The sequence below is a fragment of the Hippocampus guttulatus genome, chromosome 13, assembly GCF_054856545.1.
Source record: "Hippocampus guttulatus isolate MCC_2025c chromosome 13, RoL_Hgut_1.0, whole genome shotgun sequence".
NCBI lineage: Eukaryota > Metazoa > Chordata > Actinopteri > Syngnathiformes > Syngnathidae > Hippocampus > Hippocampus guttulatus.
The window spans coordinates 17635076-17645951 of NC_141273.1; the positions used below are offsets into that span (position 1 = coordinate 17635076).

Here is a 10876-nt window from a genome sequence, read left to right on the forward strand (position 1 = left end):
TTAAACACCTCCAACTTCCTGCAACACATCGTTTCTTCTGGGAGCAATTTGGGTCCCCATTAAACGACCTTTGCCGTGATAAATGTGAGCGATAATGTGTATTAAGCATGTCCAGTTCTAAGAAAGTATCCATAGCGGTTTCTGCGCTTCATCAAAGCTAGTCCCTCTGCAGTAAGATAATGCTGGACATGCCCCGCTATCACTGTAGTCTTTAATTAATTTACTTCTTTATTTCTCCCTGATAATGGGGGATGGGTGGGTGTCACCAAATAATATGCATTTCTGTATCATTGCCTTTTGCGACACTTAATTTCAATCTGGTTTGATATAGTTTTTAAAATTCAATGCATATGTTTTTTTTCCCAGAGAAAGAGACACAGGTCCGTAGGTGGGAATACTTTCTCTCTCTCTCTATATATATATATATATATAGATGAACAGGTATAACATTGATCTTTGCTTGTTCTACAGTACACTCGTTGCTGTCACATTGCGAGGTGGTGGTGGACCCCAAAAAGCAGGCAGGAGGGAGGAGCAGGGTGTATTTGAAGAATTGTATTTAAAACAAAGAAAACTAAATCCAAAACAAACGAAGTCCAAAGTATCAAACAAAAACCATGACTAAAGCTAAAACATAATGAACTAAACATGACAGAAACTAAGAGCAAAACACATGACAGTAGCAAAAAGCAACAATGACCCGACACTGAATGTTCGGGCTGGGAGTCCTTTTAAACAACTAATTACCAAATGACCAACAGGTGTGCAGCTGCCGGGGGAGCCCTACAGTGCCACCTGTTGGTCCCTAAACCGAATCATGACAGTACCCCTCCCTCAAGGGACGGATCCCAGACGTCCCAAAGTGTTGCCTCGCCGGGGAACAGGAATTAAAAGCGACGGCAACCCTTGCCTCGCCGCAGAACAAGAACAAAAGCGATGGCGACCTTCGCCTCGCCGAAATACAATAACAATAAGCGACGGTGACCTTCACCTCGCCAATGAACAGGAACAAAAGCGACGGCAATCCTTTTGGCTGGGCGTGGCCTGACGTGGACGGAGCTCGACGTAACGGGGGACATGGAACAGCCGGACGTGAACAGGGGCTCGGCCTGACGTGGGCGTGGACGTGGCACGGCTCGTCGTCAACGTGAATGTGACTCTGCTCCAACAGACACGTGACGAGCCTCGGCTCAACGTCGACGCGGACGGGGCTCGGCCCACCGTAGACGCGGCTTGACGAGACGAAAACAGGACAGCCGCATCCCCAGCGCTGCCTGAAAGGGGAAAGGGGTGTCGGCCGCAGACGCGCTCCGCCAGGCACATGGTGGAACAGGGACCAGTCCTTAGTACCTGCGGGGTCCAGGTGGTCGGGTCATTCTGTCACATTGCGAGGTGGTGGTGGACCCCAAAAAGCAGGCAGGAGGGAGGAGCAGGGTGTATTTGAAGAATTGTATTTAAAACAAAGAAAACTAAATCCAAAACAAACGAAGTCCAAAGTATCAAACAAAAACCATGACTAAAGCTAAAACATAACAATGAACTAAACATGACAGAAACTAAGAGCAAAACACATGACAGTAGCAAAAAGCAACACACATGACAGTAGCAAGAGCAACAATGACCCGACACTGAATGTTCGGGCTGGGAGTCCTTTTAAACAACTAAATACCAAATGACCAACAGGTGTGCAGCTGCCGGGGGAGCCCTACAGTGCCACCTGTTGGTCCCTAAACCGAATCATGACAGTTGCTTAGTTTTAGAAAAACAGCATATTTCAATGTCATTGTTGGTCTGCCCAAAAATGCATGGACAGGTCACGGCCATGGGACTCAAAATGTTGAAAAGGGTTCACTGTTCTCTGAAGTTGTAGCAGGGCTTAGTGTTGTAGTTCTCCAGATCGGTCTCATGTTCTGAAGACCGGGTTCGAGACCACTTTTGAAGGATCCCGGTTTAGTCTCAAAATCGATGGCATTTTTACTCATCTCACTCTCAGACAAGGCGGACTCTGGGATTTTGGTCAAGACCGGTCGAGACCGGACCAGTACTACTCTGTTCAGTGAGAAACACAGAATGCAGGTGCTGCGCTTCCTTCCTGATGTTGCCTGTCGTGCCACGCCCCCTGTACACAGAGAAATGTTGAACACGACCAAAGACGTAGCGCGTTTGAGTAAACGTTGGCATACTCATCAGTAATTAAGTTTGGTTTCCAAAACCACAAGGACTTCATTTGCCTAACAAAATGTAAGCAGAGACACACCAACATGCAAATTCTGTGGTGTACAGCATACATAAACAACTGGCACAATGTCCAACTTTCATCTGCCCTGTGAGAGGGTGCATAAAGACAGGTACATCCGCGTGAAATATCCTTTTAGCATAAACACGGTGCATGGACACCATCATTCTACACCACTGTACACGAATGCCGATTGAAACCAGCTGACCTTCAAACACAAAGTGCCCACAAAGTTTGAATTCAACAAAATGAGACCACAAAGGTTACAAGTCCCGAATCTCAATAATACAGAGCATGATCAACCACCACATCAAAGTCCTTGAGAAGCCTTCATGACTTCAAACAGGGATCGGCTTCAGCATGATCAGTGGCAAGATCCAAGAGGTGAGTTTTTGACCTGAGCCTTCAGTAGGTATTTAGTGATCTAATCCACCTCTTAATCATGGCATCACGTCACAATATGTGCCCCCCACCTCCCGCCTCCATGTGTTTAGTTGTACAGAAAACTCCCAATTGGGGTGTCATTAAACAGCTAAAAGGACACAGAATCTCATACGCTACACGCTTGCTACTCAGGAACTTGAAAACACGCAGTCGTTTTTCTTCGTTTTGATTGATGATTACAATTCTAAATTAATCATTGTTGTTAAAAAAATCGATATATATTTTGGTGTTCATTTTTTACAACGCGATAAAGCAACGATGCTGATTGATATGTAGTTTTTCTTTTCCTCTATTTGAAGTCTAAGGCCCTTTCTCAGAAAGGCAACTTTCCTTCACCTTTGTTATGTAATATGTCATCGGGTCGAGGAGCGATGAAAAAGTGTTTTCTTTTGAAAAAAGGAAAAAAAAGCGAGCAGTGTTTCGAATGAATCCGACTCCGCATTTCCTAGCCCTCATCATCGCACGACAGTGAGCATAGTATGCGAATCTCTAGCTTGCGGACTTTACCTGCAAAATATTTTCTGTAAAATAAAATGAAAGAAACATCTTTGAAAATAATTCAGTAGTGTCCATGTCTGAAAATACTTGAATGTCTTTTTGTAGAACTGTGTTCTTTATGATTAACATCTACATCGACAAATATCAGGCACAAGAACAGATTGAGCCTAAATCAGCTGAAGCGTCTGCCCTTTTTGCCCTGATGAAAAAAGTTGCTGGTGTGTGCGCTTGTGAATTTCAGAATTGGAAATTCCCCTGTCATTTTTTTTCAATTGAGTTGTCTCGGTTACAGATTAATTAAAAGGCTTTTTTTTTAATGATTTGTCTTGTCTTTGCCTCGTTTTTGGGAGACGACAAAAATCTGCAATTTGATCCAGAGTGGAGACTTGTTTGTATCCACTCTTGCTTCCCTTCGCCCACTTTCTTAATACAGTAGTTGTTTTATTGACTATGTTCACGATATGAATGGAAAAAAATACACTAGTTAAATATGTATATAAAATTAAAATAAAAATTCTAAATAGCAGGAATAATTTTGGTGCCATATTTTAGTTTGAATGTTTGCCCCCAAAAATGTCTACGCATGTGCCAATGTTAATTATGACACGGTTTTGACACTGTATCAAAGCAAATTACGACTACTACCACTACTTTACTGAACCGAAACATATCAAACCATTCTGCTCTTTAAGATAGGGCTTTTAAATTGAAACACAATCGGTGTATCTAGATACCGAATGTATCGAGTCTGCCTGGTGCCAGAGATTCCAACTCTAAAGGTTATTCCCACTCATTTCTTAAAATTGGAAGATTTGAATTAGTTGAGATCAAACAGCAAACTGCGACTCAAGACAGCAACAAAAAAATGCGGGGTGAGATAAACTTCCTAATCCCGTGTGTCAGTAGCAAAGGGCTTCATGCATTCAGTGCACAGTCCCACATTTCAAACAGTGGCTCACTGAAAGAATTTCTTGTCAAAACACAAAGGTTTTATGAGAAAGAAACCGCCGGATGTTCATTCACTAAGTGTCTTCCTCTGCAAGACACAGAGCGAAGACGTAAAACAGGTCTGTTGCATTTCCTTGAAGGGAATGTTATCTGTGATTGTTTATATATATACAGTATATATATATATATATATATACAGTATATATATATATATATATATATATATATAGATCCTGCAGGAATCTACTGCACAAATGGATTTACTAAGATGACTCAAACGAAACTTAAGCCCTTTCTTTTCTTGCTATAGATAGCGATTGCATGTGTATTGTTGTTGGTTGGCTCTTACAGTCGATAAATATCCAAAAAAAAACACATATCAGCCATTGCGATTGTTTTCCTTGCGAGGGTGGTTTGAAACATATCCACAGAGGCCGCCTGTCATCAAATCCGGCTTCTAGTATCTGCAAGCCAAATCTCAGCAGTCCAACTACCCCCGCCATCCTCCTCCTCCTCCTCCTTGCTCACTGCAGAGCTGTAACACCAAGAAGGCTTGGCCAACTGCCCAACCAAGTTATCCACTACAAAGAACTGCTTCCAACTTCTTTCCTGTTTAGACAAGGCCCTGAGGTATGCGCTATGGATCCCACCACCAAATGCGTCATGGTGAGATTACAGCAGGAAGCAAATAAATATACTTTTCAGATATACAGTATACTTTATAACGTATTACATTTGACCTTGATGGAGTGGGATTGTCAGAGGTAGCATGCCTCTCGGTTCTCACTGACATTTACTGACAATTTAATACTGTAATGGCTTCCAAATTCAATAAGAGAAAGGTTTGGAAGGCACCAAATATTGCATGAATAATTCATTTCAATGTACAGTGGTAACTCGACTTACGAACGTCTCTTCATACGAAATTTTGAAGTTAAGAAACACCTCAACAGGAAAATATTACCTCTTGTTACAAAAGAAATTTCAAGATACGGAAGGTAAGAATACAGTATAGGCAGCTACTCGCAGCTCCGAGTTTCCTGAACGCAACCTACTAATAGCTCCTCTGCCATTGGCTATAACCGAACATCATTCTGGCACCCCATTGGCAAAGAGGGACCTCTAAGGTACGAGTCTATGTGTGTAGATAGATGGAGATGTGTCGATGCAGCGTCCTAGTCATTTGCCTCTTGGGCCATGAGGCGTTCCGATAGTTTTCGGTAAATGTGAATCACCCAGAAAAAGTGTTCACCGGCTGGGTGATCGCTCACTCTGCTGATGTGTGCCTTGGACATTTTCGAAGGATTGTTAAAAGCCGTCAAAAGCAAACGTCCTTGAATTAGTTCTTTACAAACCGCTAGGCAAAAACCACTTCTGAGAGAGAACATGAACTAAAGAGGGCTAAAAATGATGAGGACGCAGTTAAAAGTGAAATGACCATCACTTTTATTCTTTATTCTTTGTTTTTTTTACATTATGCTCAACTCTCATTTATTGTGCAATAATGTAATTGTAACATGTATTTGCGACATATGTTGATGCATTTTTATACTTTAGGAAACATTTATGTCTGAATTTTGGGAGGGCTTGGAACGGATTAGGGCATTTACATTGAAAACGCATCTCTACTTACAAAATGTTCTCGTTAAGAAATTTCTTGCAGAACCAATTAATTTCGTAAGTAGAGATACGACTGCATTTTTTTTCTTCCTAGTCTATATCTGTTAAGACAAACATTATTTCTGTTGAAACTGCTCGATGAGGGTAAAGGGGTTGTGAAAGAATTCGTAAAGCTTAGCTTTAGTACCTTGTCGAGTAGCACACCATTAAAATCCCCTCTATCAGACATCGCTGATCAAACGACAACCTCTTTCGTTCCGTACTCTGAAAACGTGTCAGGATCAATACCCGTCTTCTTCACTGTTATGACAGCAGACGAGTTAAAATACTTGTGTTAAGCTTTAGTGTTAACCGGATCACTGAGTACCTGGAATTCATAAATAACACCTGACCAGCGGTAAGGGAGTTGGGAAATTTACGGTCAAGTGGCTGAACCAAAGTATGACCAGCAACCACTCTTTGTGAGAAACATTGAAACAAAGAAATACTGGGTGGAATAATTAAGGCAAGTGGTACAAATAAAATTGAAAATCAAAACAACAACAGTTGGACATGAACTCATTAGCCGATGATGCTTTCAATAAATGTGGCTGCATTCAGTCTATGGCTCCAACTCCGTTTGCAAACCCCTTATTTCATTTCGACTTGTTGATGACGTCTGTGTAGCCGTTCCAACCGTAGTGTTACTGTTCTCCCACAAGGTGCGCGTTGTCAGAGTTGTGCCTAAATTGACGTACGTACTCACGCACAAATCTAACTTGATATATAACATACTTTGGTTGGGAACGTTCATATGCACGCTTTCACGCTCGATAAACTAGGCCCCCAGGTGTCTTGGATTGTCTACAACTAAATATTTGAGTTCAGACTTTAGCAAGCATGATGGAAGTTGATATAATAATAATAATAATAATACATTTTATTTATAAGCGCCTTTCAAGACACCCAAGGACACTTTACAAAAACACAAAATAATACGGGTTGAGCAGCGGCAGCCAAAACGCGCCAGCGTTCAATGATTGATTTGCTTTCACAGGCCACATAAAATGATGTGGCGGGACAGATCTGGCCTTGACTTTGACACCTGTGATTTAGAGTGTCCAATTTAGTGTGCCATGCATGTTTTTGGAATGTGGGAGGAAATCGGAGCATCCGGATAAAACCCACACAGACACATAGAGAACATGCAAACAACACACAGGAAGGCCGGAGCCGGAATCGAACCCTGCACCTCTGCACTGTGAGGCCGACGCGCTAACCAGTTGACCGTGTTAACTCAATGCTCTGTCTGGTTAAAATTCAGTGCAGAATTGGAATCACTAGAGTTTTTATAAGATTACCGTTAGTCTGGTAGCATTTTATTTTCACAATTAAATAAAAGACAAGGGGGGTGGCCTCAGTGGAAGAGTGGTTAGCGTGTCGACCTCACAGTGCAGAGGTCGGGGGTTTGATCCCAGCTCCGGCCTTCCTGTGTGGAGTTTGCATGTTCTCCCCATGCCTGCGTGGGTTTTCTCTGGGTACTCCGGTTTCCTCACACATTTCAAAAACATGCGTGGCAGGCTGATTGAACACTCAAAATTGTTTCTAGGTGCGAGTGTGAGCGCGGATGGTTGTTCGTCTCTGTGTGCCCTGCAACCGGTTCAGGGTGTCACCCGCCTACTGCCCGAAAACGGCTGGGATAGGTTCCAGCACCTCTCGTGATCCTTGTCAGGACAAAGCGGACCGGAAAATGGATGGATGGATAAAAGACAAAGTATTTCTACTGAAGGAGGTCTTTCAATGACTATTCTCACTTCATCCCAAAAAATATGTTTCATTGTTTTGATTTTGGACATGCAGGAAAAGAAAAAAACATGCAAGCCAGACAATGCTTTCTACGAAACTATTTTTCAGAGCTACGATAATGCAACCACACTCTTTGTGCACTGATTATCTTCTTTTGCTTCCTTGTCTTGTAATTGTCTGCCCTGCCTTTTTGTTTTGTTTCCTTGGCTGGCTGTCCTTTTATTAAACTAAATGTTGCCAACATTTTCGTCTTTAATATTTGTCATATTTTCTTGTGGGCAGCACAGTGGCACGTGTACATTTGCCTCAAGGGTTCTGGGTTCTTGGCTCAGACCTCAAACAAGCACGCTCGGTTAGTTGAAGTCTCAAAATTTCCCATTGTGTGAGTATGAATGTCTCGATGAACCAGTCCAGGGTGAGGCCTGTCACCATTCATCACTCTGGGATAGGCTCCACGGGGAACGCCAACCTCGGGAACTCAAAAGTCTACCACGGGAGTACTATTCCCCCCGATCGTGGATCGGAAACCAAATCTGCCATTATGGTGGCGAACCTGGACTGTGTGGGCAATTCCTTCACCAGTGCTCGCTGGTGTTTGACCAACAGCCATCCACCTATGTCAATGATAGTTCCAAGGTGGCATTTGTTATGAGTCTGTTGACTGGCAGCCTCATGGGCACTGGCAGTGAGCGACGCAAAACCCGGGCTCCGTTCTTCCTTCCCTGATTTCGTTGCCGAGTTTCGTCGGGTGTTCCACCACCTGGTTCGGGGAAGAGAGAGTTGTTAGACGACAGTCAAGGAATGCAATCTGTTGCCGACTATTCTATTTCGTTTCGTATTTTGGCCGCCCAAAGCAGTTACGGTGACCGGCACCTATGCGGTCTATTTCGCCGCGGTTTGAACTCTTCCCTTAAAGATGAACTTGCCGTCCGTGATGACAGCACCAAACGATGACCCGACACTGGATGGTCATGCCGCGAGTCCTTTTAAACAACTAATTACATAACGACCAACAGGTCTGCTTCTGCAGGTGGGGTCCTCCAGTGCCAGCTGTTGGTCACAAACAGAACCGTGACAGTACTCCTCCCTCAAGGGACTGATTCCAGAAGTCCCAAAGCAGTCACCAAATGGCTGGGCTTGGCCTGACGTGGACAGAGTTCGGCGTGACGGGGGACATGGGACAGCCGGATGTGAACGGGGCTCAGCCTGACGTGGACGTGGCCCAGCTCGTCGTGGACATGAATGTGACTCGATTAAAACAGACTCATGACAAGGCACAGCTCAACGTCGACGTGGACAGGGCTCGGCCTACCGTTGACGTGGCTTGACGTATCGAGGAACTTCGGACAGCCACTGAAGCGGAAAATGGTGTCGGCCGCAGACGTGCTCCGCCAGGTACAGGGTGGAACAGGGACCAGTCCTTGGTACCTGCGTGGTCCATTTGATGGTCCGGTCATTCTGTCACGTTGCATGGTGGTGGTGGTGGACCCTAAAAAGCAGGCAGGAGGGAGGATCAGGGTGAACTTGGCAAATTGTACTGATAAAAACACAGAAAACCAAATACAAAACAAACAAAGTCCTAAGAACAAAAATAATCCAAAGTATCAAACAAAAACCACGGCTGAAGCAAAAAACTAAGAATACCAGCAACATGACCGAAACATGACAGGAACAAACAAACAATGACCCGACACTGAGTGGCCATGCCGGGAGTCTTTTTAAACAACTAATGACATAATGACCAACAGGTGTGCAGCTGCAGGGGAAGCCCTACAGTGCCACCTGTTAATCACAAACAGAATCATGACAGGTAAAGCACAGTTTTTTTTTAAACTGTGACTCTCTTTTGGATGTTGATTCTATTTATTTTGCCATATTAACATCAATTCCTTGTAAATGTATGATCAAAAATTGGAGGTTTTATATTTTCTAAATCTAAATTTATCTTAGTGTACTTTATTTGAGAATGAATTCGTTTTTTTCATTTACAGGTAGAAAAATGAAAAATTGACATACAGTATGTGAAATAAAGGGTTAGCTGATTGCCCCTAAAAATAAAGATGTGCCCTTCCTTTGGCAGCAATGATTTGAACACCAGCTCAGTGATATGTGTCTTTTTGTTCAGCCCGCATATTGCTGAGCGGACATTAAATCCACCGTGAATCCCCCGCTGAATGGAGAAAAGGTCCTTAAAATGGCTAAATTAGCCCTCAAAAGTCCTTAAAAGGTCCATAAATAAAAAGCAAGTGGAAGAGTCGGAACCCTGTAGGGGGTGGGGGGACATTAGTGTGTCCGTGTTATTAATATGTTATATTTTTGTGTACACTGCACCTTAGCATCCTATCATTATCACTTTCACAAAAAGTATTTAAAAAAATAAAACACAATAAAAAAGCAGGTCACCTTTAACCTCCGGTGGCGCGTGACCTGCATCACTTGAAGTAGTTAGCGATCAACAGTCTACAATTGCAGCGCGATCAGAGATCTCTTTTATTGTTATTATTAATCTCATTCAGAGTCTGTTTCATGTACAATCCCCCGAGAGAACGGGCAAAGAATGGTAATCTGGAGGGCCAAGAGAAGCATTTTAAAACGGTACACGTGAGCTACAATCGTTAAGACGCTGCAAAAGTGCGTCCCATGACTCTGCGTCAGGTCTCGACAAAGGTCGTCAGGGATTTCCTTTTCACAAACTCTTGTGTCTACTTTATTTTTTCGGTTTCGTTCATCTTTGGTGTCATTATGGCTGTTGCTCATCATGTCATGCGTGTTTAAGTGCGCGTGTATGTGCGTGTGTGCGGTGATAGGTCGATCCAGTAGGTTGGTTGATCAAAAAGTAGATCTTCAGTCAAAAAAGGTTGGGCACCCCTGCTCTACAGGCTGCACTGCAGGGGGAAAAAATAATCGCGAAGACTCATTGTGTATTTGTAGCCAACTTGGTCATTTTGATAGTAGGCTAATATAGCTATATATGGCGTGTGTTGCCTTCACTATAAGGCAGGTATGTCAAACTCATTTTTGTTGTGGGCCATATTAGAGTTACCGTCTCCCTCAGAGGGCCACTATAACTGAAACCAAATAAAAGAAATGTCAAAAATAACGGTGTATTCCACTATTGTTTAAGTTACTATCATGAGGGCTTTGGTTTCAAGAAAATGCTTCCAATATGTCTCTTATTTATTACATCTGAAAATGTTACATTTTGGTTGAGATTTTAGCAAGCATCATGCAAGTTGACATGCTTGATTTGCTTGCCCGGGCCACATAAAATGACGTGGCGGGCAGATCTTGAGTTTTGACACTTGTGCTATAAGGCTTATTATATAAGGCTTTCGATTTTTTGCG

At 43.1% G+C, this 10876-nt stretch overlaps 1 pseudogene; it reads left to right on the top strand.

Moving 5' to 3' along the window:
• The window catches only part of LOC147196754 (uncharacterized), a 29189-nt pseudogene extending 20330 nt beyond the window's left edge, over positions 1-8859 (top strand).
• Positions 8860-10876: the final 2017 nt, after the last annotated feature.